General features: G+C 38.9%; 2 long non-coding RNA genes across 2 annotated transcripts in view; both read right to left on the bottom strand.

Annotated features, from left to right (window-relative positions):
- LOC310893717 overlaps positions 1-19,411 on the bottom strand; it is a 116,518-nt gene that overhangs the window by 78,767 nt on the left and 18,340 nt on the right. The gene's annotated exons all lie outside the window — the stretch shown is intronic.
- LOC310893715 overlaps positions 3,258-19,411 on the bottom strand; it is a 31,149-nt gene continuing 14,995 nt past the window's right edge. The window contains exon 7 of the long non-coding RNA XR_014579230.1: positions 3,258-6,019. This is a non-coding gene — a long non-coding RNA (uncharacterized lncRNA). The remainder of the gene's footprint in view (positions 6,020-19,411) is intronic.

Raw genomic sequence — 19,411 nt, 5'->3', positions numbered from 1 at the left:
CCATCACAGTTCACCAGCAGCTTCCCTGATTAATTTGTTTTCTCCTCAGCAGCAGGAAATGCTAGCTCTTCAGTGCAATACATCTTTAAGAGCCAGATCCTACTGAGAGCAATAGATCACATATCACCAGGCTGGGTGTTACTTTAAAAGTTTGGAGTTGTGATTTCTGTTTCTTCTACTCTCTCTCAGCTTCAGTCCGTTTGTTACATCTATTACCAATGCCAGAGCCTTATTATGGTATTGAAGACAGGGTCCACAGGGTTGTCTATATATCTGACTCGAGTCAGTTTTCTCTTTAAACGTTGAATAAGCATAGCATCTCTCACACACACCTATTCAGGAAAAATGACTAAATAAATAAATGAAACCTGCTTAGTGAGAAAACAAAAGGAATAAACCACCATATCATAAATTTTAATGAGCAAAATATTCCAATCTTAGCAAAAGAAAGTGAATATATTCCCACTGCAGTTGTCAGATTCAGGGCTACACCATCTGGACCAGCAGGACTCCTCATTACTTTGGGACCTCCCACACAGGCGCTGATAGCTTCTGCTTACATGTTTATGCCTTCCACTGGGGAAGACAAATCCTTCAGGAGCCCTTATTACATGAGAATGTGAATGGGGCAAACAGCCCTGCCAGGGTGCCCCTAAGCTACATCAAATTGTGTCAGTTTTAAATAGCATCAGCAGCTAGGACATAATTTGGTGGACAGGATCTCTCAGCCTCAGGCTACCTTTCCTTAAACTCACGTTGAACTGTCTTCATCAACTGACATGTTTTCTATCAATTCTACCCTTTTTGAGGTGGCCTGGAAATCCCTGACATATCAGGGCATGGAAGAGCGATAGGGACATCCAGCATCAAGTAGCTGGAAAAAAAACCAGGAGCATTCACCATCCCTGATGTCCCCCTATGAGCAGCTCTTCAAGGGAGAGCTTGCACATTGCCAAGAGGGAGGCAGCACGCGTGACTTTTATCTGCATGTTTGGAATATGTCTTGGAGCCAGCAGTGGAAATGGTGGGATTTGTCAGCCCCAGTGTAGGCTGTTGACTTATGATTCATCTCACCCTAAGACGGTCATCTAAAGAAAACATGGGCTGTGCTCTAGAAAACGTGCATTTCCTGAAGTGACTCTAAAGGAGAGCGGATATCTAGTTTTTGCTGTAATGTCCAAAATGTAAACATCTTCTTTGGGGAAGACCAATCACATAACCAGTTTCTCATTCATAATCTTTGGACCTGCAATACATCTTTATACCTTGCACCATAATCCACAATCATTTCTTCAGCCTTCAACAGGGATCTGTATTTTAGGAGAAAATTGGACTTGTAAAAGGCAGTACCATCTCCAAAGACACCAAAAAGAGATAAGGCATGAGAGAATTGCTACTGTTAATATTCATCCTTGCTCATTTTACCTATCATTTGAGGTGCTCTTCCTTCTTTATTAACCCATAAATAGTAAAGAAACAGACATCTGTGAAGAGTGCTCTGAGAGCACCGGTGTTACCCAGGGACTCTCCATCCAGCACCCAGCCACAGTTTCCTGACTGGGAAGGAGCTGGCCCAGACATACCTAGTGTAATTACAGGCTTTGCTTTCAAATCCATCAAGCTGCACGTCACACAGGCTGCTTGCTACTTAGGGGCACCAGTGAAAAAAATCCACATCTCCCTTTTGAAAAGGCATTGTCAGCAGTGTTTGCAATGTTTCTGGCCTGTATCATAGGGACCAAAACGAACCAAAAATAGCTCACAGTGTCATCATTCGTATCTTCTGTTTTCATCTCTGGGAACCAAATACACTAATTAGTAAATTTTAGGGTATGAAAGCTGATCGAGTCTTTCTCCTCAACAAATTCTGTGATTTTTTTTCGGCTCTATTGTGGTTTGGGAAGTGATTGAGCAAGTATTTGGAGTGGGATGTTGAAAATCACTCAGCATTTGCCTGACTCATGGGAGATTCACCTTTGGCTCCAACAGCAGGAAAATGCTGATCATTCTGGAAAATTCCAAACCTAAAGGCTTTTTCAGATATGTTGTTTAAAATGATCCTGTGAACAGGAGCTTATGTTTCAGTGTATTGTTTTACTCCAATGGCAAAATAAAGCAAGCTTTTGCAGTTTTAGCATGATTGTTTTTCTGTATGAGAACACTTTGCATTTCCAGAGATCCTTCCATCAAATAATCTAACGGTAACAGCATAATCTTACAAATACACTATAAATGGCTAATCATTATTATATCTATGTTATGACTGGGGATGAAGTAAAACTAAAGGATCTATTTGAGTCAAATGAGTACTCAATAATAAACCCCAGAAATCTTTGTCTCCCTCCATCCTCCTTCAATCTGCTACTCTATACTTCTGGAAAGCAGTGTCACGAACTATTTAACAGTCTTGGAAGCAGATAAAAAAATAATAAAAAAGTAGAGATTATGAAAATCAGGGCTGCTTTTTCTGCACAGTTTCTCCATCAGAGAATAGCCAGATTAACTATCATTTATGGGAGAACATTGCATATACATCCTTCTGTAACAACACATGGTCTGAATGTTAATATCACAGGCTCAAAGCAACATGTTTAAATCTCAAAGCTAGACAGTACTCAGCCCAGCTTAAATGGTATTATGTGTCTCAACTATATATGTAAATATAATTTTAGCAATGTGGCTGAGATTCTTCCATTAGCACCACCTGGTGGGAAATGCACACTCCAGATAACATGATGGAGTTGCAATTCCCTTTCTGTGCATGTGGGTGCATGCACACACACATGCACTTGGTATGCAGAGTTGGATTTAGGGAAAAGTGAGCCCAGAGGGGAGGGAAAAAAAAAAAAAAAAGAGAGAGAGAGAATGAAAAAAGACTGGCAGACTTCATTTTTCTGTTCCTGTGTTTGCAGTGCAACAGCCAAACTAGTGCCTGCCGCAACATGTCTTTTCTTCTCTGTTGAAAAAATAGAAAGTTTACGGAAAGAAAAAAAAATACTTCTTTCAGTAGTTCCTCAGTAGTAGAGAGCAGTTAGTCAACAAGGCTGTGTTTGCCTCTTGTATTCCTAAGCAATATCTCTCTCAGAAAACAAGCTCTTGCCAGCTGCATTCACCCAAATGTTTTCAAAATGCTTTCCTTTGAAGTGAGGTATTTTGAGGTAATTTTATACATTGATTTCAGTGAGAATACTTTCAAAAGGGAAACATCATAACTTTATTTCAGAAAAAAAAAAATCTAATTTTAAGATAATTTTGTTTTCATATTATTTGCATACTATTTCGTGACTTCTTAGACAAATTTTCCATTTATTACAGAAAAAAATAAAAAACTCTAAAACACTGTAAATTTAATGTTTTGAAATGTTTGCATTTGAAAACAAATGTTCACTTATTTATACATCCTCATTTTCTGTAGCAGTTTGTTTTGCATGAAGTCTTAAAACAATGTTTTCATTCTCAGACTAAAATGCATTTCCAAATATTGATGTATTTAACAAGATAAAAATGCATAATGTCAACCAGATCTTATTACCAACCAGCTCCTCCAGGAAGAATAACACAGTGAGTCTTTACCCCAACTGGCAAATAAAGATCAAACATCTGATCATACCAGTCCCAGCACAGCACATAATTAATATTGGCCTATGAATTCAGACTCTGAAGTGGGAGAAACATTTTAAACTTTTATGTTACACATGAGACTCCAACAGAGATGAAAAATTATGCTTTCATATATAGGAGAGAGAGATGCTGAGAAATTAATTGTGTGTGTAGTCCTTACTGGTAATCTAGTCTGCAAAGTGGCCTTGAGAGACTTTGATAATAGGCACTACAATAAGTTTTATTTTATTTATCCAAAATGCTATTATTGCTGTAATCAGCACAATGTTTTTAGACCAGTGTCTTGTGAAATAATCCTCTTCACTGAATAAAATCTAGGAAAAAATTAAATAGGTAAAATATTAACTAGGTCTTTGTCCCCAAATGACAATAACTTTTTATTATCATTTTGTTTTTCCTACAACTATTGCCATCATTTGTTTATTCTGTTACTACAATGGTGTTCATTCTAAGCATGAGAGTTCTGTATTGTTTTGAAGTGTATTAATGGTGCTGGAAAATTGTGAACTTGCATGGTAAAATACACTGGAACTGATTTCCCATGGAAAATGGTTCATTCAAAAGCCTAAGTATGAAGGGGTTATGGGTTGGGAGGGGAGAAGAACATTTCATCACCAACTCACATGACTGCACTTCTGGTAGGATTATCCTGTGACTTTCAGTGTTGTTTTTCCAAAGACAGAGTGAAATAATTGGCTTAAACTTTTCAAACTTTTATTACTCTGATGCTCATCTAGAACTGGAGGAGAATCTCAGACAGACTATTGATTTTTGCATTATTTCCTTCAAATTACTACAATTTTCTGCACTATGTTGAACTTCCTGGTGACAGAGTAGGAAGTAAAAAATATATGACACAGTAAAAGAAATGACTGACTATACTCTGTTTTCCAGGCAAATAGGTACCTGAAGTTATTAGGTAGGTGCGAACAATTGTGTCGAAGCATCTGAAGATGTTCTCCTCACTGGCAATAAAGGGAGCCTTGAGAATCATCCTCCCTTAGACCCACATGTTTTAGATGGCCAGACTGCATTAGCCAAGCCATGCAGCCACCTGTGGCTGCAACTCCCATCCTTGAAGCAAGTAAAGCAAAAAGCTCAGAGTCAGAACTGAAGCACCCCATTTCCAACTCTGCCAGTAACCTGCTAAAATAATCCCATAATTATTACTCACTGGGGCTTTGGATAACCACTGCAAAGCCAATAAGGAACATACCATGGGATTATAATGATGTTTTTTTGGTAGTTATTTGACCCATGGATGAAGGATGAAGCCTGTGAGAGCAAAGCTGCATGGAGAAATATGCTTAGAGAGGCATCTCTTGCCTGTTTTAAGCCTCTATTCTCAGTTCTTGGACACTTACAATAATCCCTCACCTAAATTTCTAATTAAAAATACATATACATAAATAAATATATATACACACACGCTATACAGGACAGCATTTGGGAGAATGGTGCGCATTGTATTTGGTATATGTGAGTCACCAGGATGCAGACAGCACAGCCTTAGGGATATTTTTATTCTTGTTTCAATCAGCCCAGAGGTAGAGCTAAGAAAGAGTTTTGCTGTTCCTGGTTATATACGTTAACATATACCACATACACCAGACTGCAGCATGTGGTGGCGGAAGAGCCACTCTGAGCAAGGAGACAAAAAGAATAAGGATAAAAGTATTATCAAGGCTTTTAAAATAAAACTTCTAAAGCACCTTTAAATTGTAACATCTTGAGCAAAGAAAAGCCTGAATTATGTAAAAGCAGGCAGGGAGCCAACATCTGGCAGTAATAAGATTGTTTTGTAAGCAAGCAGTTTTCTACACAGCACGCAGCTCTTGGTCCACATTAGAGCAAATAATGAATCTGTGAAGATGTGCATGGTCTCTGGCTGCCAGAAGGATACCCTAGGCTTTGAGTGATTTTTTTTCGTGTCATTTGATCTCCTAAAACAGCCAGCTGAGAAGAGTTATATTCCCCTTGCCAGGAACCTCGAAAGAATTGTTCAAACCATATACTCATTCCTGCTGAATTGGAAACAAATGCCATAGCTTCATTGTTGGACTTTGAAATCGAACTCTCTCCAGCTCTTCCCAACGTTCCTGGGAGGAAACAAAACTCCTTCCTGTGTCTGCCACTTTTGTCTCTGTGGAGGGACCTCCTTCCCTCCACTCCCCTTACTCCTTCTCATCCTTTCTCTCCTCCTCCCGCGATTGCAATCTCTCATTCCAGAAAGCCACATCACAGGCATGTCCCATGTGTTAACTATCTTCTGTTTGCTGCCATTAGACTCTGCCATCGCCTGTAGAAATGGAGTTGCTTAATTAGGTCCAGAGAGCTGGAGAACAAGGCCAGTCAGGGTGGCACCCGGCCAGCTGCTTCATTCCCTGCTCCTTCCCACCTGTAAAACCCAGAGCACAGTTGAGTAGGCTAGGGTCTTAAACCGGGCCTTGTACAAAGAGACTTTCTTGCAAAGCTTGCTGGACTGCTACTCTGACCCCCATCCCCCCTTCTCTCTAAATAAAATAAAAATAATTAATAATAATAATAAAAAAAAAAAAACACGGAAAACCCTATGTTTGCCAGGTCTCAGAACACCAAGGCTCCAAAAGCCTAGAGTGCACTCAAAGAAGGGTAAGCAGCCACCGAGAGTTGCTCTCCAAACCACGAAGGGCATTGACAATCACAGCCACTCATCAGCATGAGGCAGCATGTTAGGAAAAAAGGGCTTGGAGGCTGTCCTCCCAGTGCTCAGAGCTGTGTCTGGGTATGATTTAGATTTTATTCCAGCCTTCATAAGAAACAGTCACTTCCTGTTAAGTCAAGAACAGTTGAACTTCATCTCAGATATTTAACTCTTGGAGTATCTTTGCTGACAGTGAAGCATGCATGTGTGCTTCTTTTCAAACTGTCTGGCTGCCCTCCTCCTTCCTCCCCACCTCCCACATAGGGCATCAGAGAACATCCAGAGATTTATCACTTCAAAGCTATTTCACTGCAAATCATACACTCACCTGCTGAATAATTAATTCATTTTATTAAAAATCATTTCCTCGATCTTCTTACTTGATTTCTAGTTTTTATTTCCTAGAGTGATTATGCCAGAGATCCAAACTAAGCTGTAAATCACCACTGCTGCATACCAGCAGAAGTTTGGGCCAGAGAATGTACAGCCGCCAGCTATTAGCCAGCATAGCTTAGGCTTTCATAAATTTGCTCAGTAATATATATTGATCCAACATACAAGCATTAAAATGATGAATTTGAATCAAAAAAAAAAAAAAAAGATTTCCCAGGTATTATTTTAATAATCAATTTGTTCTTAACTGCTCTAAAAAAATCTATATACTATGCTGAGAATCAATGAGATTATTTACAGCATATATTCCAGCCAACCCTGATGAAGCAATGCCATCAGGTTCTCCTTGAAAATTTAGTGCAAAAAAGGAAGGAAAGAAAAGGCTACCATTCATACATTGCTTGTCTTTTTTGCACCTGGAAGCATGCGGGTTTCTTCTGAATGACAAAGTATATCAGAGTCCTTTGTGTTTCAAAAGTCACTCACGCTGGAGTATACAGAATGGAAGTGCTGCTACAGCTAGCTGAAAGTTAGCAGGTTATGGGTACAAATGGAGAACCACGTCTGTATAGGAGACTTTAAAAGTCTCCTGTACAAAATATAGGAGGAGTTTTCTTCTAGACAGAGAAGCTATATCCAGAAGAAGAAATAAGTGGAAGCACAAAATACCCAAGTCTGTAGATTAGTTTTTATCCTATTATTTACAGTTTTATAAAAAATTATCCATAGTTTTTTCTCTCTCTCATCTACGTATGCCTGCAGAGCAGTGTACCTCAGTTTGCACGCTGCCAGCCCTCGCAGTGACAGCTCGATGCGTGCTCACAAGCAGCACCTGGCCCTTAGGAAGGGCCTCAAGAGGAAGCGACAGAAGAGGCCTTCCTCTCCCACTTCAAAACAAAGCTTCACCAAGCAGAAAATTCCTGGAAGCTACATTCTTATGTCCAAGGACAGATTTCTTCAGAGGAAGTTGAAGTGAGGGGAAGATCAAAGACCAGATAGGAAGAAGCAGGTTGTAGCAATGGAAGACTCAATCATCAGGCAAATAAACAACAGGGTGCATGACCCTGGAGAGGGCCACAGGGGAGCTTGCATTACAAGCAGAAAGGTGGTGGATTTCACCGGAAACCTGAACAGGGTCTGAGGAAGCATGGGAAAAGACATGTGGTGGTGATCTGCTGGAATATCAGTGGCACAGGCAACAGATGGACACCCTGGAGGTAACGTTCACGTTCACCAAAGGGAATCTACAGACTGAGATTTCTACAGTCTGTTAGCTAAGGGTGGCAGAGGAAACTGACTATAGGATAAGGAGAGTCCTTGCATGAATAAATTAACTGAAAATAGGAAACAGGGTATGAGTAGTCAGTTTTCACAACAGAGGGAGGGAGGTCACCAGTTCAGTTTTACTGGCACTGGTGCTGAGAAATGAGCTATTTAATATATTCAGGCATTATTAGAAAAATGGATAAGGCATGAGGTAAAGACTGATGATGACACTAAGTTATGCAGAAGACTAAGAACGTGATCAGACTGTGAAGTATTACAGAAGGGCCCGATGAGACTGAATGGCTGGGCAATAAAACAGCAGCTGAAATTCATTGTGCATAAACATAAAGTGATGCATGTGGGGAAAAACAATCCTAGCTCTGCATAAACAGTGATGGTTTCTGAGCTAACAGTTACCACTGGAGCAAGACCTTGGTGTTATGATAGATGGTTCCATAAAAGCATAGTGAAAATGTCAAGAGTAATCAGAAAAAGAAAAGAGAACAAAGCAAGATTATTTTGGTGCAGTTGTATCAAGCCATGGTTCTCATATACCTTTCAGATTGCATGCCATCCTTTTGGAGAGGAGGAGAACACAGTTTAAACTGGAAACTGTTCAAAGAGGTGCAGGGAAGCTGACAAGGGGTGTGGAAGGGCTTCCATATGATGAACAAGCCAGGAGTCTGAGCCTCTTTGTTCTGGAAGAGGGAGGACTTAGAGCATCTCTAGCCAAGGACTACGAAATCACAAAGGGTGTGGAAAGGCTGGAGGCAGATCTACAGTCCACTCTGTCCCAGGCACAAGCAACATGTGCTCAGATGAAGCTAGTAGGAACCAAGTTCAAACAGTCAGGTGATGGCTTTTCATGCAGCCAGTGGTAAGGCCGTCACTGTTGAAGGATGTTGTGAATGCAAGCTTGCACAAGTTCATGGGAAGAAGGGGCCAAAAAGATCCATGCAGAGCTACTAAACAGACAAATCGTGACAGGATCAGTAGGTCCCTGAGCTGGAAATAGAGGCTGGGATCAGATTTGGTGGTGGGGAAGTAATATTAAAAATATTTGGCCTGTGCGTACTCATCCTGGTTTTCCTGTTTATTGTCAGTGATAGAGACAACACTGGGGGAGACAGACCTTTGTCCCGTCTGGTACCGCCATTCTTCAGAGTTACAGTGGTCTCTCAGATCCAGTCAGACTGGTCTCCCCTCTGAAATATACTGTTTTTCTTCTCAACCAGAAAAGCAAATCAGGGGCAGGAAGAGAGAGTTACTGGAGAAAGATGTCATTAGTCATCTTACCCCACACACCATCACTCATGACTTGAAGTGACCTAAAGTTTTCAACAACAGATTCAAATATTAACCCAATTTGTTCTCCTCAATAGCATTCCTATACTTTCTGAGCTCATTTTGTACACATATTTTGAGCGAAACAGGAGGAAAATGGTGTGCACCCAGAAAATTAAATGCAGATTTGTGATAGCTCATATCAACAGTTGATTTTATGAGCGAAATGAGGATGATCACAGAATGGAAGTGTACCTTTAATGCACAACAGAATAAAAACATCTTGGTCTTCATATTTTACATATTCTGCTAAGAATGTACATTTTTCCACAATTAACTTATAATAGCAAACATATTTTTAAAGAACAAAACTAAAATGTGTTGACAGCATTGAGGCCAAAGAAAAGGTGCAAAAAAGAGCAGAAAAAAAGAGCAGAAGGGGTAAAGAGCAGAAGGGGTAAAACCCATTAAAAATAATTCCTGCATACTATTTTGCCCAGATTAACCCTCGTAAGAGAAAAAACAATAATAATAATAATAATAATGAATATGTAAATATTATTACTGAACACTGGAAGATTTCCATTCAGTTCACAACAGAGTGAATGCTAGCTTACCAGTGATTACACTACTGACTCCATGAGCCTGGGTGCCTGTGACCACAGTGACCTGCAGAAGAGTCACCACTTCATTGTTTTAAGTTTCTGTTAACCCTCTCATAGCTCAGCTAATATCAAGTGGGGATCAGATCCAAGACATTGTAAAACCATCCCACACACCTTGATTTTAATATATATTAATATTTCTCATAGAAATAGCTCGAATTCTGAAATAGCAGGAGGTGTTATTTTACCCACAATGTAACTCCTTCTGTGAGTTTATCATTATCATGGGAAATTATGGACTTAAATAATTGGTAATCAATTACTTAAGTAATTAAGTAATCAACACATTTCAGCTAAAAAGTAGCCAAAAGAGGAAAGATTATTACTGCATCTGCTGTGATGAACAGATATTAGCACTGACTTCTAATGACAGTGTAAGCTAGTCTAGAGACTTAATGAAAACCCTCATTCATTTCAAAGTCCAGTTTATAACAAACTTTGAAACAAAATTAAGAGGCTTTGTAATCATAAGATAACTTTGTGGGATCACGGAATAAAACATGCTTGCTCTGACTGCTCCAATTCTGTAGCTTTTGTGCAGGCCTGTGTCATGTGTTGTGCTGGGAAAGGGGTGGTTGCTCAAGGCAGATGGCAATACCTTTTAATCTGAATGAGAAAGTAATTAAGTATCTCATTTTTTTTGTTTCTTTTTCTTTGTGTATAATATATTCCCCTCAGATGGGCAGATTTTCGCTGCTGTAGGTCATCAATGTGGATGAAAATTGGGAAATGAACAATAAAGACAAAACCCTCATCCTTCCCCAGTTTTGGTTGTGTCACTGTCCTAACATGATGATCTGTAGCAACAGTAAATGTACATATTAATAGTCTTACCATTACCTATATTACACTGATTTCAGATGCAATACTTCTCTTTACATCCTCAAAGCCTTCCAAACCTTAACTATGCCAACCAGTAAGTTTCTCTCTTCAATGTTCACCAGAGCTGGCTATGAGGGGTGCTGGACCCAAAATTTCTAATCAATAGAAAATTAGAAAAACTTTCTCAAAATCTTGGCTTGACAACAGAACAAGAAAATGAAATGTTGAAGCCACCCCTGGGAAAGAGGAATCGAGGAGGAGGAGGAGGAAGAAAAAAAGAAAACGAAAAAAAAAGAAAGAATGAAAGAAAGCTCTAACATGTTTTTAGGAATATATTGTAATTAGTGGTTTTTCCAGGCTGCTATGGCCTTTCATGATTGTTCTCCCCCGCTGAGACATTCAGATGGTCTCTCTCCCTAAAAACATACACAAACATAGACAAAAACATAGACAACAGTCCATGGAGTCCCTAATGCTTTTATGGCATGGGATTAAAACCACATCAAACCATTAAGTAAGCAGCTCTTCAAGATGGGACTGGCATGGTCTGTCTTCTCGTGATTTGTGCAGGCCTCTTCTGCTCTGAGTCCTGGGAATTCAGCTCATCACCAGAGGATGATTGGAAGGTGGAAGAGGAGCTGCTAAACTTCTTTCCCTTTTCTTCCTTCCATGTAGTATCTCTCTCTTTGTCTTCCCTTCTCAAGCTCACTGCAGCTCCTTGTCTGATTAACTAGATCTCCTTAAGGTATGTGATTCACATAATAATTGTGGACTGCTATAACAGCCTCTGCCAAAAGACACTGAAAGAAGGTATGGGATAAAGGCAATGAAACCCAGGGAAGAAACTATGAAAAACAATATTAGTAAACAAAGATTCATCTGAGTTCAATGTATGAAATTAGGCAATCAGACCTAGACTAAAATCCCTTCCAAATCATCTCCAAATCTTAACTGAAGGATGATAAATAAGTGGAATCAGGACACAAATCACCCAAACGAGACCAATGTTGTTGTACTGATGGAAGAAAGATATAAAGTAAGCTTGGAATCATCCAAGAGGCAAATAAAAAGTGGATGCCTCAGCTACAGAATCCCTCTGGATTAAAAGGTGCCTGGGACATTCTAAGGCCTGTTACAAAAGTTGTGAGGGGAAACCCAAGGTAATAATCACAAGAGATTTCAGTTACTTCCTTGCAAACCAGAAGAGTGACACAACGGGTTGTGGGACTAAAAGTTAGTCAACTGTTTTTATTTTTACATGGTATAAATGGCTGCCTCATGAAGCAACCGGTCAAAGACCTGAAAGAAGAAAAAATTTCATTTCTTGACCTAGTTCTAAGAAATCCATTGGCTCAAAATTTATCACAACATACTCAAATTCAAGATCCATGTAGGAATAAGGGGAAAAATCCACTGTAGTATCATCTAAGAAACTACATAAAAGTAAGAGATGTTAGTTAAAGGAAAATAAGATAAGTTGCCAAAAGGTTAAAGCAGCTGAAGTCAGCTAGGAGACCATCTAAAAATATTTTACTAGTGTTTCAAAGTAAATGCGTACCACCTCTTTAAAAGTTTCATATGGGGACAGAAAAAAAAAAAATCTAGCATTGATAAATGCCAGGCTAAAGAAGGCTCTTACAAGTAGAAAGACATAAATGAGAAGCAGAGGTCATGTCCAAGTGAAGAACATATAGTGTACAAAAGTTTGTATGTGAAATGCAAAAACATTATAAATCAGAAAACATTTTGAAGAACATCTTGCCACAGGCATCCCAATTAATCACAAAAGTCTTGCAAACACAAAAGCAGCAAGAGCTTTGTCAGAATCTGTGTTACTAACACATGACAGAGATATAAAAGGAGAGTTCAAGGAAGATAAGACTATCAGAAAAGCGAAATTATTGATTTGTGCTGGTGTTTATAATGAAAAAGCTCAGAGAACATTTTTTGTGTGAAACAAGATTGAAATATCTGGTTTTTGTTTTGTTCTCTTGTTGTTTGGGGGTGTGGGGGGATTATATTAGGTAAATAAAACAGCAGCAAATCTCCAAGATCAGATGCCACTCACCCAGCAGTCCTAGAGGAACCAATGTACAAAATCCTAACTATGCCTTTTATCACTTCAATGACTTCTAAGAGCTTCCAGCCTAGAAAAATGGAAGGCTGCACAAGTGACAAAACTTACTGAACAGGTCTCAGGAGCAAGGACATACTCAAGATCATTAGTCAAGCTTCTGTGTCAGGTAGATTGCTTGGAACATTCATAGTAGGTATACCCATAAATATCTCATAACAGAGAAGAAACAAGTAGACTTTATAGAGGGCTGTCATACCTCCTAGATGCATTGCACTTCTCTGAATACACCAATAAACATGTGAATGGGATGATTCACTTGCTAATATATTTGGATTCCCAATAGGCTTTAGCAGATTGGGAGACATAAAGAAGCTATAAGGAAGCTAGGCTGTCATGGAAAGAGGAGAAAGATATATTTAACTATTAAATAGTAACTTTAAAAAAGGAAAGAAACAACCAGCTCTCAAAGAAGTATCTGCTCCATTAACTTCATTTCTCAACCTAGCCATAACAGATCTGTAACAGAGGCTGAATAGTGAACAGAGATTGTTCGTAACACAAAATTTCTCTGATTCATATAAATTAAAATGTACTGCAGAAAGTTACAAAAACATCTCTGAATGACTGGACAATAAGATGTCAGGTAGTAATTCACACCATTAAATGTAGACTAACACATACCAGTTAGAATAACCTTAACTATATAAGGAGAATGGTAAGGTTTATGTCAATTATCATTCAAGATAGATCAGGGAAACTGGGAATATATAACAAAAGCAGACCTTTAAAAAAAATAACATATTAGAAGCTACCAATCTTATAGGAAAAGAATAGAGAAATTAAAAAATAAAATATTATCATGTTTTTAGTATCATAAATCTGTGATGGGTCTGCCCCTTGAATGGCATGGGCAGACCTGGTCACTGAAAGGAGATATATTAGAACAGAGACGGTAAAGAAAAAAGCAATAGGATAGGGAGAGTTATAGAGTCATTCCATGAGGGGAAAAAAAATGAAATTAGCCAGATCTCCTCAGGCTGAAAAAGAGGCAATAAGTGACAGACATGATAGAGATCTGCAATTTCTGAAGGGCATGGAGAATGTGAACAGCGAAATGTTAAACTTCACACGATGCCACCAGATAACAGATTTAACACAAGCTGCTGAAAGTCCTTTTTCACACAGTAGATGACAAAATCACAGAACTGTTTACAACATACTATTACAGGGGCTAAAAGCAAAAGGGGCCCAAAAGCAGACAAATATGCAGAGAAGTCCATCAAAGATGTTTAAACACAACAGTAAAGGAGCCTCCAGCTCAAGAAGGACTTTAATGACAGTTTTCCAGAAGCCATGAAAATAAAATATGGGAAAATATTGCTGCTTAACTGCCCTACTAGTACATTTTTCCACTGGCACCTGGTACTGGCCATCATCAGGGAGAGGACAATATTCTCTTTCCACTAGCCCACTGTAATGGTATTTATGCTGAAGAGCAGATTTTCACCAGCATGTGCGTGGCACGTTTTTTCCACTGACGTAGTCCAGGTATACTGCATAGCTGGTCAGTGCAGGGTCACGGCACATTTTCAGCTCTCTACTTGGTGATTCTGGTCAGGTACAAGTACAAGTCCCTTTCCAGACATAAACATAAATTAAACGTGACCACAAGATATCCCTGGAGGAGCTACTGAAATAAGGGGAGGAGAAAGGGTAAAAAGAAATTAAAATAGCATACAATCAAACAGCAACCAAGCTCTTCCAAGCGTATTTTTCATCCACTGTTTATCCAGATCTCACACTAGCCTGAGAGTATATCGTATGATTTGGGCCATGTTGAACTGGCACTGGGAACACTCCAAACCTGACTTAGGCCCAATACGTACGTGAAATTACAAAAGCTCTTAAGAATTATATAAAGACTCTCCAAAGCTTTAAAAATATTGCATATTTCTTCTTTCAGGAAAGGTAAGAGTGTGACAAGAACCAGTTTTCTTCAGTGATTCTATTTTTCATCTTGCTAAAACCAGGAAAATACAAAGCATTTCTTTGTTTTTCTCAGCTGTTCCATTAATTATCAGATAACTTGTTCCGTATCTCCTTTTTACGGCCTAATAAGTGGAGTTCCCCAAGTGAGACCACAGTACCAACAGTTCCTCATTGCAATGTGTTACATTGCACACACTATATTCCAAAGAAAAAGCGCTTTAAAAAAAGTCTCAGAATATTACTACAGGCAGTGCTTGACACTGTTGACACGGTCTCCATGATAAAATGAATACCAGTGTGGAAAATATTAGCCGTAAGTTATCACTTAAACAGCATCTCTTCACATTAAATTACAAATGCAAGAAAGGCTCAGTCAGTTATAATAGCTTTATACTTGCTGGCACCACAATGTCATCTTTTCAACAAAATGGCCACCAGATCAACATACTGCAAAAACAATCTATTTTGATCAGCATCAATGACTTTTGTTTTAGAATGGACAGAATTTCTACTGCGCAGCTTGAAGGCAGTTGGAAGTAGGGCCTCTCAGGTCACAGCATTGCTAATTTTGTCTACACCAAAAAATTGCAATAGAGGTTTCTACTGCCATAATGTGAACCCTAACTTGCATTTGTAAAGTGTTTCTGAGCTATTGGAAAGGCACAATCTAAATGCAAATTAATCTCTCAGTATAATTTGGACCACTCCAGAGCATTATCTATGTAAACAACTAGATTTTTATAGGGTTTTGAAGTTGCTTGTGAAGATAAATATCTCTGAAAATGAACAGACCCTACCACAGAAAATTTACTAAGGGAAAAATTGCAGCAGCCTTTTGGGGAACATTCTTAAGGGAGTATGTCATACACTAGGAAATCCATTCTGGATAATGCTATAAAATTGCTCACCTTACTTCATATGCCAAATTCTTCTCTATTGAATAACAATTTATGGTACACTGCAGTGTCTGCCAGAAACTGCTGAATGAAAGCCACAGCTGTGTCCATTATTGGGCAGAAACTACAGTGTTGTCTGATGCATTTATTCATTGCATGAATGAATTCCCTGTAAGCTTTTTCAATAACTATCTGGGCACTATATAGAAATGTCTTTATCGCTTTTTGAGTGGTCTCCAAGGGCTGTTCCTGGTGACAAGCTTACTTTCCATACAGACAACAAATATGGGAGCAAAAGTCAAATGCGTGATCTGAAGATTTTTCCTGGAACCATGGAAAGACCACGTGCTTGAGGACATCTAGAGAGCCAGAATGCTGCTAATAGACTCTTTGGCAGCATAATATATGGTTAAACACATCAGCTGGTCTGTCCCCAGCTTTCCTATAAAGCATTTTGTGTAAAGATGTGGATCAACCTGGAGCTTATCGCATTCTGACCCATTCATAAAACTGTACAGAGTGGAGAGTGCTCAATAGGGATGCAGTAGACATAGCCTAAGAGCACCATCACGTCACTCTCAAACTGAATGGTATCCTACCTTGTTAAGGAACATGATTCCTCACCTTTGAGAATCCAAAAGCAACAAGAGAAAAATCAAAACAACAAAATTTTAGATGCATGTTTGCCAGAAAGTATCAGACATTTCAAATGTTTCAGTTCAAGCTGACAATAAAAAGATCACAAATTTTCAAATTATACCAAAAGCAGAATGTATAAGAAATTCATATTTCCAGATTATTCAGTGCCCTGTTCAAATATTTGCCTAAAATGCTAGCTGTCACTTTTGCATTTGCTCAGCTCCATAGGTCGCATATACCCTTTGCTCCACAAAGAGGGGTGGGCTGAACAGAAGTAACTTCAGTTAGGCTATTCAAAAATAAATTTTAAAAAAAAAAAGGAAGAAAAATGTGGATTGGTGTAAGAGATAAGGCATACATGTTGGCATTTGAATCCAAAAGTGCTAAAACTTCAGTCCTGAATAGAACTGGGATAGATTAAATCACACTGGGAATATTTTATCACGGTTTTCAAGAAACACTTTTATTTTTAAGAAAAACCTAGAGCTGATGCAATTGTATGATCCAGGCTTCACAGCAATTATCAACTTATGAATCCAGCTTTGATTAAAGAAGAAATCAAACACATCATAGGGAAGATTTCAAACAGTTCGTTATTATACCCCAGCTAATCACTTTTAACATTTCTTACATTTGGGGAAACAGTGAAAAGCTGCAAACACTTACAGGAGCAGTACAAGGACACGTTCAACACACAATGAAGGGAAAGTCAGAAGGGCCATGGTGTGACAGGGCAGTTCTTGGGACCGGGCCCTTTCCCTGCTTGCCCTCTGGCTACCCCAGACCTGCAGCATCCCTTCCTGGGCAGCAGCAGCAGATGGCTCATGCACATCTGCATTCATCAACACCCTTCTTACCCCATTCTTAACACAGCATTTGAAGAGGATATTTCCATTCATTCCCTAAATAGTTGTCTCTCAAGTGCACTATGTACAATACAGGCCTTAACAGAGGAAAATAAAGAATAATAATAATAAAACAAAAATACCACTGTGAGCCACTCCACTGATTTAGAGTTGTGTCTCTCATGATGATGACCCAGGTTTGTGGATGGCCCCAGGGTTGCAGTTGCATAGCTTATAAGACTCAAAACCTACAGTCAGCTCCCTCACTTTACCCTCCACCTCAGGAGCTGGGAATCGGGACCAGTCTCCTCATATCTGTCGTGTTTCCAGTTGTCTATGTCCCTAAGGGAACTGCTGAGAGGAACGCAATCAAAGGCGGTGTCTGCTCAACACGTGAAAACGCTGCTCCCCCCAAAACCATAATGTGCAGTCTCCATACCTAGACGTTTTCAAGACCATATGCCTGAGAAACCAGAACTGACCTCAGATCTGACCTGGCTTTAGGCAGCAAGCGGGGGTTGAAACCAACCTGAATTATCCTCTGGCATTACAATTAACTGCAGGCAGTTCTGTCATGCTACTTTCAGATTTGTTAATGAAGGAGATTCTGCAGAACGAGGCTGGCAATTCAGCACTGTTCACCTCATTTTGGAGGTAACTATTGTAACTTAAAACCTGAAAACTGAATAATTGATAGAATGATAGAATTGTTAAGGTTGGAAGAGACCTTCAAGATCATCTGGTCCAACCATCACTCTACCACCAATGTCACCCACTAGACCATGTCCCTAAGCACCACGTCCAACCTTTCCTTGAATACCCCCAGGGACGGTGACTCCACCACCTCCCTGGGCAACCCACTCCAATGCCTGACTGCTCTTTCTGAGAAGAAACGCCTCCTCATTTCCAACCTAAACCTCCCCTGGCACAACCTGAGACCATTTTATTTTTGATACTTGTCTGGACAGTTAGCTATCCAGAATACCAACATCCCAGATACGTGGCCAGCATTAAAGTAGCACACATTCACGATCTCAACAAGCATTATTATAATGGAGAAATTTGCATAGCATTATCCAGACTTCTCCAGGGGAATATTACCAGGATGAATTAAAGGTGCTATTAATGTTCTAGATTCCTACACACACACACACACCAAGGCAAAATTTTTTTAAGCTAATGTAACTTTAAAAAAAATTAAGTTAAACCAAACAAAAATAAATTTAAATTATTAAATTGAAAAATAAATTGTTTTGTTTAACAAATTTTAACAATTTTAATAAGGGTTTTATTAAAGCCAGAGTTTCAATTGTCTTCTGAAGCACTGCATGATCATTTTGTAGGTTTTAATTTCTTCCTCCTCTTCCCCACCTCCCAGCAAAGAAAAATTAGTGAAGAATTTGTTTTACATACCAAATTTCTCATAAGCTTTCTATTATGTTTTTTCAATTCAACTCTCAGAATGCAGAGCTCTTAATTTCAGAATGAAATTAGATAGAACCAAAACCCACAGTCACTTAGAATACTTTCTGAACAGAGCTGGTGAGAACCCCAGTTATTCCATATCCATGTATATTCTCCCTCTCTTGATTCTTAGGAGTCTGAATCAAAATTCAGATTCAGTTTGGTCCAAAACTTTAGAAAAGGTTAAGATCAGTTTTGTTACTTGCGTGATCTCTATTTATGAGCACTGGATTTTGCAATCCTTGTTTACAAAACAATCAGAACATCTGGGATTACTGGAACTGAAACAAAAGGGATAGAGTTATAAAAAGGGGGGGGGGGGGGGGGACACGGTGCAGCATAAATAACAAGCCAGGTGCTTCTACAAATTCCCAATCAGAACTGTATAGCCTTTCAATAGAATCAAGAGGAATATAGCTAGTGCTAATAAAATTAAATAGGTATGTTCAAATTACGCTAAACGCTTCCTGACACTAAAAACATTTTGTTGTTGCTTTTGTTTTTAATGAATCTCACTAAACCCAGAAGTGATAAAATCACACTTAAATAACCAGAGAGAGTAAATTCAAAGCTTATGTTAGAACATTTGATCTAAACATCAAGCTTTCCGGAGTATGAACCAAGTTATATATATATGCGCTATATATACTTATATGTATATCAAATACTTCATATAAACACATATGTATATGTACATATATACATATAGGTAAAAACTCCAAATTTGTAAGTTCTTACAGACTTGTAGGTTCTACCTGCACAAGACT

This window comes from Anser anser (assembly GCF_964211835.1).
Source record: "Anser anser genome assembly, chromosome: 2".
Classification (NCBI taxonomy): domain Eukaryota; kingdom Metazoa; phylum Chordata; class Aves; order Anseriformes; family Anatidae; genus Anser; species Anser anser.
Note: the sequence above shows the minus strand (reverse complement) of the source record. Positions and strands in the feature narration are given on the sequence as shown.